We start from the raw sequence: 14,733 nt of genomic DNA on the forward strand, positions 1-14,733 counted from the left end.
AGTTATTCATGTAGTAAACAGATAAATGAGAAGGTTGCGTCACTTGAGAGCTATGGTTATTTTATTATTTTTTTGTTTTGCTGTGAAGCATTCTATCAGGTTCTTCTGTGGTTTGAATTTTATGATGGCTGAAGCAGCATCATAGGTAGAGTGTGGGAAATGTATTACTAGTATTTCTAAATGTCACAATGGTTTTCTGCTACATTATTACAATTGTATTTTAAAAATGAGAATTCCATAAGTTATCTTGATTTTATGCAATAATTCAGCTTTGAACTTTACAGTTCATTACTGATTCTCTGTAGTGTATCGTGCTGTATAATAAGCCTGAAATTTTAACCATAGTGTCATCAAATAGTGAAGATGAAACTACAAGTTTAATTTAGATAATTTAATTCAAGTGCTTTTCTTGCTGTTAGAATTCCTGAAAGTGATAATAACAATTGAAAATCTGTTGCAGTGTTTTTACTTTGGAAATCATCACACTCCCTTTCTTAGAAGCTAATGTTGTTCAGGTAAATGTCTTACATAGAATGAATATCTGCTTAAGTAAATGAGATTTAAGAACATATTTTAGAGTTATTATTTTGCAGAATTAAAAGCGGTGACTACTAAAACTTTCCTGTATTTGAATTTAACATTGTATTTAACAGTGAGGACAATTAACCTGTGGAATAACTTGCCTTCAAAAATCGTGGGTGCTCTACCACTGGAGGTTTTTAAGAAAGAGATTAGATAGCCACTTACTGAAATAGTATAATCATGTATGTTCTATGCTTGAGTATGGGGCTGGACTAGAAGTCCCTTCCATGTTCTGTTCTGTTCTATTCTATTCTATTCTATTCTATTCTATTCTATTCTATTCTATTCTATTCTATTCGTCATACACTAGTCTTTATGTGACTGGGCTTTTGGGGGGAGGGAATATAAATACTTTTTTCTTTTGCTTGTTAAGAGGTGTTTTTAAATCAGTCTAATAACATTTATGAACATTTTGAATATTAAGAGATTTGACATTATGTTCTGAATTTAAGGAAGCTAATAATATTGTTATTTATTGTTCTGAACAGTATTTCAAGTAAATCTGTTACAGGCATAACTCTAAAGAGTTCTTATTCCATAATCTTGTAATATGATTATGTCAAGTACTAAATGCACAGAAGTATCCTTGAAATATTGAAGTAAGTAATACTTAAAAGGAATAATTGAAGTGAGAATACATATCCTGTTAGTATGATGTTTAATTTTAAAACTATTTCAATTGCTATGAGACATTTAGGAGAATTTATTGATACTCTCATATGGATTTCTAAAGTATTTTATTTTTATGTATTTACTGATTTATTGTTTTACTTGTGGAATGCAGTATGATTATATTTACTTTAAAAGTCACTGTGTAATTATTCTCATCACATGCAACCATTTCCATTCAAATAGGGCACCCTTTTAAAAGTACTTTTACATAGTAGTTGAGATTCCCAGAATTGATTGTCCGTGAAGCAGTGGTGGGTTGCTCCTGGTTCGCACCGGTTCACAAGAACCGGTAGTAAAAATTTGTAGTAGTTCGGAGAACCAATAATAATATTGGCTGGCCACGCCCCTGAACCGGTCCCCAGCCTGGTCGCCGCTCGCTTACCCCACCCACCTCATCAGAGGCTTTTTTTTTTACTTTTAAAAGCATTTTTTCTACAACCTCTTCAGTCGAAGAGGTTGTAGGAAAAAAAATGCCTTTAAAAGCCTCTGGCGATCCCAGCTGAGCCGCATGATCATCAGAGGCTTTTAGAAGCATTTTTTTCTGCAACCTCTTAAGGTTGTAGAAAAAATGCTTTTAAAATTAAAAAAAAAAGTTGGCCATACCCACCCAGTCACATTACACCCCCCACCAAGTCACGCCCACAAAATAAGCCATGCCCACAGAACTGGTAGTAAAAAAATTTAGAACCTACCCCTGCCATGAAGGTTTTATAAGCTAACCTCAGTATTTACATACTATATGTAAATCTGTTTTATTTTTTCTCTGTCTTTTGATTTGATCACCCTATTTAATCATGTAAAATTATTGAGATAATAAAGAGCGTACAGACCCACGATCTCTTTCATCACAGGTAGTAGGATTTTTAACTATATATATATATATATATATATATTATCTGACATTTAAAAAATGTCATTTTTGCACAGAATACATTTGTCATAGCTTCCAATTTTTTTAAAAAAGAGTTCTATAAATTAGGGCTCTTAAATTACAACCTGTAAAATATTTAGAGTAACTTTCATTTGAATGCAGTATCTTTTTTTCTTTGGAATAACTGTGCCTAAGATGCCTCTATTAATGCGCCACATTTTGAAAAACAATAGAAATGGTTTCTTGTGCAAGAGTGTTTGAAGAAGATTGATTCTCCTCCTTTGGTTTATATTCACTAGAGATAGCGTTCATATATGTCTTAAATGTGGTGGTAAGGTGCACTTATTGATGGATTTACTCTTTTGTGCCATGGAGCAGAATGCTTTGTGCATTGCTGCATACATCATCAAAAGTTTATGAAGCAGACACTAATAGGCCCTTCTGCGTTTAAGCACTCTTGTGGGGAAGAAAAGAGCCAGGTACCTGCATTGTATTTGGAAACACATTGCATTCTTGGTGCCATTTCTGTTTGCTCTAAGTTTTTTTCCTTCCATGTTGGTCAAGACTCCTGAGAATACCATGGATAGCCAAGGAAACAAAGAAATGGAATCAATAAACTCAACCCTGAGTTCTCTCTCCAGGCACAAATGACCAAGCTGAAATGATCCTACTTGGGGCACATTATGTGAAGACACAATGCTGGGAAAGGTGAAAAGAAAAATGAGATAGATAACCAGCAGCAAAGTGGGTGGACTCAGGTACAATAGTGATGAGTGCACCAATGGAAGACATGAAAGACTAGGTGAGGGAGAGATTGTCATGGTGAAAATCTATGTGGTTGGTAAGAATAGACATTGAATTCAATGTTAAAGAATTCAAGTTGTCATCTAAACGCTTCTCTTTGGATATTTAATTGCAATGCCAGCTAACTTCAAATGGCTGGAAAACATTTTTTTTTAGCAGTTAACCTCTATTTCTAGTTTTTTAGATCAGGCAGATAAAAGTTCAGAGAGTTCATCTGTAATAACAAAAATGAATATCCTATGTTGATCTGAGAATTTTTCTTAAGTTTCAGTTTATTCTTCTTGTTATTCTATGGTATCATATCCAAACCACATAGAATCTGTAGGAGTTGTATCATATTATTAACAAGTTATATTTTGATGCTACCCCCTTTTTTTTTTACTAAGGCTATCTGGATTTTATTTTTAAGTATGCATTTCACAAAGTTGTGGCAAAATATTTTTCTTTGAAACACTGAAATAGCTATGTCTTTTTTGCCACTGCTTTGAAAAATGTTCCTGGTTGGGTTCACATAGGTATATATGGATAGCCATTTTGCTCTGTATTTTTCCTAGGGAAATAACCTGTTTCCGCATGCACATGAAGTTTATGGACCACTTATGAGCAGCCTTGAAAATAATATGACTGCTCTGTTAAGAGAAAGAGTGAAGTGTGCTTGGCCATTGTGAAGCCCCTTTTTTTTGAAGGATTTGTGCACCCTTGTGACTGACATAATTAAATTTAAACCAAACTAACCCTTTACAGCTGGTTTTAATTTAATAGTTGCAGCCTTTAATATCTCAGAATACTACAGGGATAGAATTGATCACTTAAGATATGCACTGCTTTTAAAAACTATTGAGATATCTCCTATGGAAATTTACCTTTATTTATGATCTGTGAAGAATTTTGTTATGGATATATACAGTTTAAAAGTGGTGCTGAATAAATGTGGGTTACTGCCTTTAGAAGAAAAAAATATATAATTAAGCTCATAGCTGTATTGTTTTATATACCCTGCTGAGACCAAAATCTGCAACAGTTCATTTAATTGCCATTTTATCTCTCTGATACTGTATGTAGGATGGCTAACCCTTATTTCATGTCTATTTTCTGATTAATTCTTCACATACTTTCCAAGTGTTATAAGATGAGGTATAGTAGTACTGTTTTTAAAATTGTGACACTTGAAAGATTGTCACGAGATTAATTGGGTCTTCATCTTTAAAAAACTTTTTAAAATCACATGATATGCTTTATGGTGCTTTTATTTTTAATCATTGAATTTGAACGTATGATGGACGTACGATGGAACAATAAATATTTTGAAGTGTTTCTGAGTCTCAATGTTGTACAAGCTAATAATACTTTCTGCTTATTATTTCAACTCCAGAAATGTCTTCTCAGCAAAAGTTCTGAGAAGATTATAGGAGTTTCCCCACCTCCACAGGTTTCTGTTTAGGCGTACGTGGTTTTGTGCTTATTGGAGAACCCTGGCCACATGAAATATGGTTTCTTTGAAGGTGGGGAAAGTCCCTGCTGTTTCAATTTCAGTCCTAGTGGCCACCTACAAAAAGGACCTTGTTGCTATGGTGATAAATGATATTGAAGTAACTTACAAGAGTTCTACTTGCTTGAGATGAAAGAGACATAGACCATTATACCATTTGGTTAAAATACTATTTGGGTGACAGTACATGCATTGAATTTTGCCTTTTTTTTCTTTCTAAAGACCAAATTTAAGAGTTGAACATGTTTCTTTTTCTTTTTTTTTAGAAGAGGTGGTTTAATCACAATAATGGCAAAGAGCGTATCACTTTTAGAATATTATTTTACAAGCTGTACCATTAACATTTAAATGGAAACCCACAAAACTATCCAGAAATAGCAAGGTAGAGGAGAGATCTTACTCTTCTTTTCCAGTTCATTAGTAATATTTGTTAACCTGCGACTAAATATTTATACACACACACACACACACACACACACACACACACACACACACACACACACAATATCTCAGCAAGTGTTTAACCAATATAGATTTTTACAAGTAGCCAATGCATTTCTGAGTCTGATACTGCCAGAACTGCCTTTGTAATGCACATTATAGCTTCATAAATTCAGGTAGTTGCTTATTATAAAAAGGAGAATGTCTGTCTTTTTATGTTACTACTATTACTCAATACCAGTAAGGACACTTTAGGAATCATATTATTAACTTACTTCCAATAAGAAAGTTGTCCAATTTGTTTCAATTCCATATATCTTTTTGGACCAGTTTGTAATCCATACATGAATATGCTGTATCCCATTATTACTGCTGTTTTTGGAGATTTTGCTATGGGACTGTCATTAGCTTTACTTTTTGAACAAAATAAACCCATCTTGTTATGTAAAAAGAAAAAAAAGACATAAATGAAAATATTATTATTAGAACCAACAAAATTGCATAAACCCAAAACAACTTGAGCAGTCATTTCTGATGTAAATCTGACTAAAAGCTGGGAAAAGCATGGAGTAGAGAGAAAAAGAAGGGAATTAATTCTCATGATTCCGGGTCATTCTTTTGAAATTTATTGTGAGAGAAGATAACATAACATTTTACAAATCTTTATTTGTATTATGCGTATTTTTTCTGAGAAACCTAATACCCCACCTCCCTCCATGCAAGGTAAATAATTGCCTTATGGGACTGAGAGATAGTGGACCTATTGAGAGCCCACTGATCCCTAATTGAGGGCCAGACAGATAAGGCAACTGAATAATTGCTGAGGCTTCTAGCACCTTAATGATAAATAGGTTTCTTATTGCAAATTTTATGTATCACAGTTCAGTTAATCTAATGGAGTATAATCCTGCAAAAACAGCATTCACACACACGCACACAGAGACAGAGTCAGAGAGAGAGAAAGAGAGAGAGATACAGACAGATGGAGACAGATAAAATTTTGTTAGAGTAGAAGTAAGAAAAGACACAACAGGAAAAGAAGAAGTGAAAGATGAAACGAACTCTGATGATTAAAAAAAGCAAATGGCACAGAGAGATTGGTCCTGTTTAGGAACGGATACTCTTAAGCATGTGACAAGAAAAGAAAAATCCTTACCTACTCCAGAGTTGCATAGGGGAGTAGATGCCTCCAATGATTTAGATGTCACTTGTTCAACTTCAGTATCCCAGCTGCTCTTGTGCCTTGTGCCTTTTTTTAATAGTCTGAATAATGCTACTATTTTGCATTAATGAGATATTTAATTGAGAGTCAGGCAATATACAAAATTAATAATACATACAAGCATATCTTGTATGGTGTGTTGGTGTCTAATCCTTCCTCCCAAAGCCCACTTCTGCTTAATTGGGGATATTTAGAATTATTATTAGTTTTAAGTTTCTATCCATGACATTCTTCTAGAGAATTTAAGTTGTCATGTAAACGCTTCTCTTTGGATATCTAGTTGCAATGCCAGCTAACTTGAAATGGCTGGAAAACTTGCTTGGGGAAAATCTGTCTTCTGGTCAATTTCAGTACCGCAAAACATGAGATTCACATTCATTACCTTTATTTTTTATTTCACACCTTTCAGCATAAATATTCTTAGAATTGCTTATTTTACACAAGAAAGTAATAATAAAATTAAGAAGTACCAAACAGCCTACAGAACCTAGAAGCAGTAAATTTATCATAACTTAATATTGCAACTGCCAGAGAGTTTCTGTTGAAAAAAAAATAAAGCAGCACAACAGATAGAGGATTTGCCATCTCATTGTACTGATATTCTGGCAGCTGGATTGGCATGTTAGGGAAAACAGCAGGACCATCTGTTTGGAGACAATGGCTTTATCTGCTTATTTAGTAACACATATCGGTTATAGCAGTTTTTAAAGGAACAATGAAACATTAAAGAGTGCTTCCGTACCATACTAACTCACTCTGGTTGATTAAATAGAAAAAGCACTTTGCTATCTTTTTCCTAATTAACCCTACTTTCAAAATACAGTTCATACTAATGGAAAATGGCAGCCAAACTGAGCTTGGGTGACTTGTATATCCTTTAAAAAGCCTCAGATCATGATGGAAAAAATATATGGGATGGGGGGAAAAACTGGTGGTTCACAGGATTAGCTATTCACCTAGAGCCTTAGCGCAGAGGTATCAAACTCAAGGCCCGCGGCCCAGATCTGGCCCACAGGGTGCTTAGATCTGCCCCTTAGGGCCACCCTGGAAACAGCAAAGGACCGACCAAGGGTGCCTCTGCCAGTAAAAACAGAGCTTGGGAGGGCTGCACGTGACCCCCTGGGCTCTGTTTTCGCTGGCAGGGGGCTAGAAAAACAAACTAAAAACAAAAGGTGAAGTGTTTCCCCTTTTGCATTTGAGCATGCAAGAAGGGACAGAAAAGGAGAAAGGGAAAGAGGAAAGATAAAGAAAAAGAAGGAAAGATGGGAAGAGAGCAAGGAAGGAAAATAAAGAGGGGAAGGAAGAAGAAAGGAGAAGGAAGAGGGAGGGAGGGAAGGAAGGAAGGAAGGAAGGAAGGAAGGAAGGGAAGTCCTGCCTTAACATGTTGAGCTGGCCACGCCCACCCTGACCATGCCTCCCCCCCAAGGCCAAACATAACCATGATGTGGCCCTCAATGAAATCCAGTTTGACACCCCTGCCTTAGCATCTAATTTGAAGTGAATGAAACCCATTTTCCTTTTTTAACAACCTCATTGTTTTTGTTTTGTATGATACTATATTAAATTGTACATTTAAAAATAGCTTATTTCTGGATATTTTTATTATGAAAAGTGATTTTGGAAAGTAAATGGTGGATTATAATGAGCAGGATGCCTTTATAGAGAAGGGCCTTCAGGATACAAGGGTCTTGTAGAATATGGTCTTTTCAATCTTCCTTTTCACCCATCAAAGCTGGTAATCTGAACTTAAATAACCTTCCAACTTCTTGTGATTGTAATCAAATTCATGCAAAGATACCTAGTGCTGAGTTCTCCTTTGCTGGCTTGGCTTTGGATTCTAAGTAGCGGGATTTACTAAATTACTTGCCTGTTGTAGAATGTGAATGTACTTAATTTTAGCAAAAGAAAAAAAGTTATATTTTCATATTTCTTACTTAATACTAAAATAACTGTGAAGTAAAGAAAATAATTGAGAAGACATATTTTGCACTGCACTTTTATTTCATTAGAATACCATAACTAGTTTGAAAATAATCTCACAAATAACATCTAGTGATATTGTATAAGTGTAATTCTTAATTGTTTATGAATTGAACCACAAGGACTTATTATTAATACTGTGTTACTAACATTTGAATGTGTGTGTATGTATAATTAAATAGTAATTATTATAAATTGAAAGATGATGACATCAACCGGCTACGGGGGTCCAAGTGGTTGTCAGCACACTTGGGTGTCATACCAAAAAAATCTTGGATGGCACTTAGGAAATCTGTGCATTGACAAAATTTCCATCTGTCAATTACAAAAGGCCACACTGCTTGGATCTGGACATATACTATGCCAATACATTACGACATCCTAACTTCTTGGGAAGAACTTGATGTGAATGAAGGCCAACACCAGCTAAAGAACTGGCAGCTGTACTTTCATGTTGTTGCACATGTAATAACAATGTAAGAAAATGCTAAAATCTAAACAAAAGCAGCTGTTGTTATAAAGAATTATTATTTGTAAACTCTTATTTGATATGGTTATTGACTCTTGCTTTGTTCTGCTCTTGATATATTGGAAATTATCAAGATTTTTTATTTTTTTTAATTTTTTATCTGTTTTTATTTTAAGTGAACAAGCCTTGAGTTCTCCTCAGCTGTAAGGAATAGATGTTTTAATGTCCAGTAGTTAAATAATAAACCAAGTTCATAATAACAGAATCCTGGGAACTGTTTTTTGTAGATTTCATAAGATGTTTAGATTAAACCGATGGTTTTAAATCTTGGTTTTCTCTACAATTTCCTCACTTTGGACATAGTGGGGAATGATGTTTTATTTAAATTGGGAGCTAAGGAGTTTTGTTTACACCACAAAACAAGAGAAGGACAAAAAAAATAAATGATAGCATGCAAGCGCAGGCTATCCTGTGATTTCATTCATGTGATGAGAACTCGTGGCTTTTTGTTAAATCTGATCTGGATCTTTGTTTTTGAAAATGCAAGATCAACCCTCATAAACAAGTAATATTTTCTTCTTAACTGAATTTGAAAATCCGAGAAAACTTGACATCTACATGGATTAAAAAAAAGGGAAGGTAGAGTAGCTCTTCATTTAGAGAACTATTTCTTAAGTATTTCCTCTCCTCCTTCTTTTCCTTCGTTTCCTTGCTAACTGCCTCAAATGTGAGGCTAAGGACAAAGATACGTTCTGCTGACCCAACTAGCTAAACAGATTTGTATAGGAGGAGGCAATTCTGCAAATGAATTGTGTCTCCAAAGCAAAATTGCAGTGATTGATATAAACGGTAATTAAAGGAAAGAAGAAACTGAACATTTAAAGGCCTTTCTAAACGAAAATCAGCATGTATTCTCCAATGATCATCTATTGACCTACATTTCAGAGGTGCTTTTTTTTCTTATGGAGGTAGGGAAGAAAGTCAATGGGCATATGGATGCAGCTGACCCTGCTGGCATAGAATAGCTGGAGATTTTAAAAAATTGGCAGAGTTCTTCATTAGAGGCTTTTGAGTCATGGGACAATGTATTTATAGATTGCAAACTGGTGAAATAAAAAATAAATAGTAGGTATGAATAGGAAATTTTCTCAATGGAGGAAAGTAAGAAGCAGAGTCGCTAAAGAATCTGAAGGGTTGTTCTTTTTTGTTCATATGTGTTCTTGACCTCACGGGAAATGTCATTTTTTTATACTGGGTGACTGGTCAACCAAATGTGATTCTGTTTAAATTGAGGCAGAAAAATACTGAATTTTAAGCAGATATACTATATATATATAAAAATAATGGAAGTATCTGAGCTGTCTGTAATGATGGAAAATATTATTTTTGTGGGGCTATTGTGGATAATTCAGTAAAGATATCTACTCTGAATGCTAGGGCTCATTTGGAGAGAGATTGAAAACAAAACAGCTAATGCAACTCTATTGTAAATTCATATTTGGAATTCTATAAATCAGCCGGTCACCACTTTTGAGAAACATTATAAGAAGACCAGAAAAAGCAAGGAGGAAAAACAAGAATGATCAGAGTTTGGAATAAAAGTAATTTTTACTTAACAACTTTTTGTTCAATGACCATTTGAAATTACTGAGCACTGAACAAATAGTGCTTATCCCTAAAGTTATGGCCACAACATCACCCTGCAGTCACATAATCAAAATCCAGGCATTTGGCAGCCTGCCTGAACTTACGGGGCATTTCAACTTCTCCCTGCCTATCTCCTCTCCATCTCTGCCCTGTTGACCGTCCTGCACAGTGGCAATTCTCAGTAGTGGCACTGAATAGTGGAGGCTGAAGAGAAGCCTGAGGGATTTCAGTATCAGGCAGATGCCACCATCCCCAGGCCTCTATTAGTCCCAGTGCCACAGCTGAGGAGTGCTGCCTTAAGCCCCATGCTGAGGCCAATCATCCCAGCACCACAGTGCAAAACCCCAGCAACCCCTCACCATCCTGACTTGAAGACCTTGCTGTGCCCAGCTGATCTTTACCGTCTTCTGCTGCTGAAGCATGCTCTGCCTGGCCCTACAGGAGGTAGCTGCTGGCTGAAACAGTCCTTCTTCCAGATGCTGCTTGAACCCCTCTCCAAATGTTGCAATGTTGCAATCCTCGAAAAGCATTGTGGTAAGGCTATACCTACCACTCTCACAATGTTTCGGAAGCTTTCTCAGGGCTTTGCAAAGCATTGTGATAATGCCACACACAGCCTCAGGAAGAAGGCCTGGCATGACGAGCAGCTAACTTGCATAGAGCTGGGCTGGGTACAATAGCAGGATAAAGATGGCAAAGGTCAGCTGGTTGGGCAGGGTGGTGGAAGGATCTGGGCTTTTGTGTTATGGGGCAGGGGTGGCTGGCTGCCAAACACTGTTTGAGGTGGCACTCTTTGGTGGTGGTGCCAGCAATGCTGGGGCCGAAATAGAGGTCCAGAGTTGGTAGTGTCTAGCTGAGATCACTCCCAAGTCCCAAGTCTCTATTTCATCTCCAGGGCCACTGCAGGGTGTCTAAAAGGGCAAAGATGGGGGGAGAATTGGTAGAGGGGAAGTTGAAGAGAAAGCAGTTTCTCATCTTACTGAGATTCGGGGCTGGGAAGGGACCAAGCTAGGAATGGCTTGAATTGAGGTGGCTTCTCACCTAAATACTGGTGGGATTTGGTTAACAATGGTAACCTTACTGACTGCTATCACTAAACAATGCAGGTAATCCCCGACTTACAACAGTTCACTTAGTGACCATTCAAAGTTATGACGGCACTGGAAAAAAAAGTGATTTATAACCATTTTTCACACAATCTTTGCGGCATCCCTATGTTGTGGCCCTGCCCTCTGAGCCTGTCCCATCGGAGGAAGAAAGCTCCGAGCATGAGGAAGAGGAGTCAGCCAGGCCTCCCTCTCCAGGCCCCTCCCCTCTGGCACTGTCTCAGGTGCCGGCCGAGGGAGAGGAGATTAGCAGGGAGACAGGTGGCTCGGATGAGAATGAAGGAGAGACATCATTCCTGGATGCACGCCTCCGAAGGCGTGATAAACGATTGCAGCAGCTCAGGAGGCGTGCTAGGGATTAGAACTGAGTCACTGGACCACACCCCAGAGACTATATAATAGAGGGTGGTGGCCAGTGATCCCTGTGACGAACAAACATAAACCTTGGATAGTCACTAAAGCCTCGTCCGAAACTGCTGAGAGGAATATTAATTCTGTTGGACTCTTGTACGCTGAGTATATTATCTTTCTGTTTTCTGTGGAAATAAAAGCACTTGGCAGACGGTGTGTATATCGCTGCCAAGTTGGAGATAAAGACCTGGGTGTGTTCCAAGTGCTTCCTTAACCCTCGGCTGGCTGTGTTTGTGTGTGTGTGTGGACGGGGACAGATCACCCTATGATCATGTGATCCAAATTCAGATGTTTGGCAACTGGTCCATACTTATGACCATTGCTATGTCCCAAGGTCTTGTGATCACCTTTTTCAACCTTTCAACAAGCAAAATCAATGGGGAAGCCAGATTCACTTAACCCTGTTACTAATTTACCAACTGCAGTGATTCACTTAACAACTGTGGCAAGAAAAGTTATAAAATGGAGCAAAACTCACAAATGTCTCACTTAGCAACAGAAATTTTGGGTTCAATTGTGGTTGTAAGTAGAGGACTACCTGTACATGATGTTGAGTTTTACGATAGCACTTAGTAATAGAAATTTCAATTCCAGTTACTATCCTAATTAGAGGACTACCTATACCTTCCTTACCAAAAAAGGCTTGAATGCTTGGGAATCATTAGCATAGAAAAACGTTAATTGAGGCAACGTGTGTGTACAGTCCTATCATTGTTCTGGGGAAAGCATGCATCTGAATACCAGTTGCAATAATATGAAGAGAGTATTTCTTCATTTTCTTGCAAACACTATGTTGATTGTTCACTGTAATAATCAAAATGCAGGCCTGATCAAGGAAGACTGTCCTTATATTCTTATGTTACCATACTCTGGTATTGTTAACTGAGATTTAGTACAGCTACTCCTCGACTTATGACTGTTTAATGATGCTTTAAGGTTGCAGTGGCCTCGGAACAAGTGACTTACAATCTATGCTCAAAATTACAACAGTTGTAGCACTCCATTGATTGCAATTCGGGGAACTTGGCAATCGGCTCACATTTAGGATGGCCGCAGCACCTTGCAGTCATGTGATTGTGATTTATGACCTTCCCAGCTGGCTTCCAGCAAGCAAAGTCAGTTAAGGAAGTTAGATTCACTTAATGACCACCTGATTCATTTAATGATTGTAGTAAAAAGGGTCATAAAATCATGTGAAGTGAATGATGATTCACTTAGTGATCAAAATTCTAGTCCCAATTGTGGTTGTAAGTTGAGGACTACCTGTATCTAAATCCAATTTTGCTGGGTCATTTGCAAACTGGAGCAATTAAAAAAACATATGGGTTTTTTTTTTAGTGGTATAATTCAACAATATTTCTGTTCAGGCCAGCATAATAAATACCAAAAGAGAGCGTGATAGCATTTGAATTCTCCAGAACTTTTTTTATAGGATGGGATATAAAAAGCAGAGGATGCAAAATAACAATTTTTTTTTAAAAAAGGCTGAATACTTCCGAATTTGTTTTCTTTGTCATTGTTACTAACAAAATTACTACAATTGTTCACCTTTTACAGCTACCCCGAAAAGTCCAATATCAATTATTAATAAATTATTAATGTTTTGATACTGATTAACTGAAATACTCAACAGGGCAACATGTTTATGCAACTTTGCATATGTAATATTTTCTAAATAAAATCTTAAGACTGTAGTATTTTTAGAAAATGCTATTTCCCTTGATTGGTAGTACTTCATCGATAGAAACTCTGGAGTTCTCTAGACAGTATGAAAATTCTGTTGATGAAGAAAAGAAAAAAAAAAGAAATTTGATTTACTTAGCTGTCAAGTCATCCTTTTTATTAATTGCCAATCACAACAATTATTTCTCCTGATTTCTCTGGTTATCCTGCTGTCTCTGTGTTAATATTCAGTTTGTTCAGTAGTAGAGCCTAAATTGATAATCAAGTAAGGATAACAGGCAAACAGATAGTATTAATTTCACAATATTTTGTTTCTTACACAGATAATAAAAACCTCAAAAATATCCACTTACTGTTCATTTTGGCTCCCAAACTGGCTTGCTAAAGCAATCTAAAACAGACAGGTCAGGGATTTCCCCACTAATCACTTGAAGTTGATATTTCCCCTCTAAATATTTCCTGTTTATTTTTAATTGTAGCATCCTGGAGCACAATGAAAGAGTTTTAATGCACAGACTTCAGAAAAAAGTGCAGCAGCAAGTAGTACAAGGGACGCAAAAGGAAGATATTACTGGGGCGCTTAGGAACACTCCTGGCATTTGAAGTAAGTAATGGGAATTCATTTTTGACATAAGGAAAACAATTGTATATAATTTGTATTGGGTGACCAGGCTTGCATTGCTATTTCTGTGCAGTGCATGCAGAGAGATTGCTAAAGGATGAAAGTAGACACAACAATGACATATCCATGTATGCTTAACAACATCGCTAAAAGAGAACATGTATCAGAAGATTTGTTCGTAACATCAAAATTGATGAATAAGCCTTGAGGTTATTTGCTCATAGCTTATTCCTACTCCTGGTAGTTTTCTTTCCCTGGCATGTTTCTTTTCTTGAGGCATGGGAGTTAGAGATTTACCAGAAGACCACTCCCTAGAGATGGGTTGATATAGGCAAATGTTGGAAGAAGGACCTGTTATTTTTTGTGTGCACATAGGTTTTTTTCTGCAAAATGCAGTCCTATTCTTGATCTGTGAAATCGGCTTTAATTTAAAGTGCTGAAATAGGCTGCCATTGGAACTCAATGTATTCCCAAATAGATTGTATCAGAAAAGAATGTAATCAATTTTTTTTATAACTACTTAGAGATCGAGACTTTTCAAATATAGTGGAACTACAACTCTCAGCATCCTTTACCACTGAATATTCTCGCTAAGACTGCTGAAGATGCAAGTTGAGCTACATCTAGAGACTGATTTGCCATTGTGACAATAATTTACAACAATTATATAAAAGATCTTACTGCAGATTGGGTTGAAACTGAGTCATAGTAGAGAAGCAGAGTTGTAATAGTAA

General features: G+C 36.6%; 1 protein-coding gene across 6 annotated transcripts in view; it reads left to right on the forward strand.

The window, feature by feature from the left end:
- Window positions 1–14,733, forward strand: part of ATXN1 (ataxin 1) — a 219,789-nt gene that overhangs the window by 55,264 nt on the left and 149,792 nt on the right. For all 6 annotated transcript variants that reach the window (XM_034429200.3, XM_087890342.1, XM_087890339.1 and 3 more), the window contains exon 4: window positions 13,857–13,981. The gene's annotated coding sequence lies outside the window, so the exon portion shown is untranslated. The remainder of the gene's footprint in view (window positions 1–13,856; window positions 13,982–14,733) is intronic.

The sequence above is a fragment of the Pantherophis guttatus genome, chromosome 3 (assembly GCF_059756535.1).
Source record: "Pantherophis guttatus breed Tessera chromosome 3, ASM5975653v1, whole genome shotgun sequence".
Lineage (NCBI taxonomy): Eukaryota > Metazoa > Chordata > Lepidosauria > Squamata > Colubridae > Pantherophis > Pantherophis guttatus.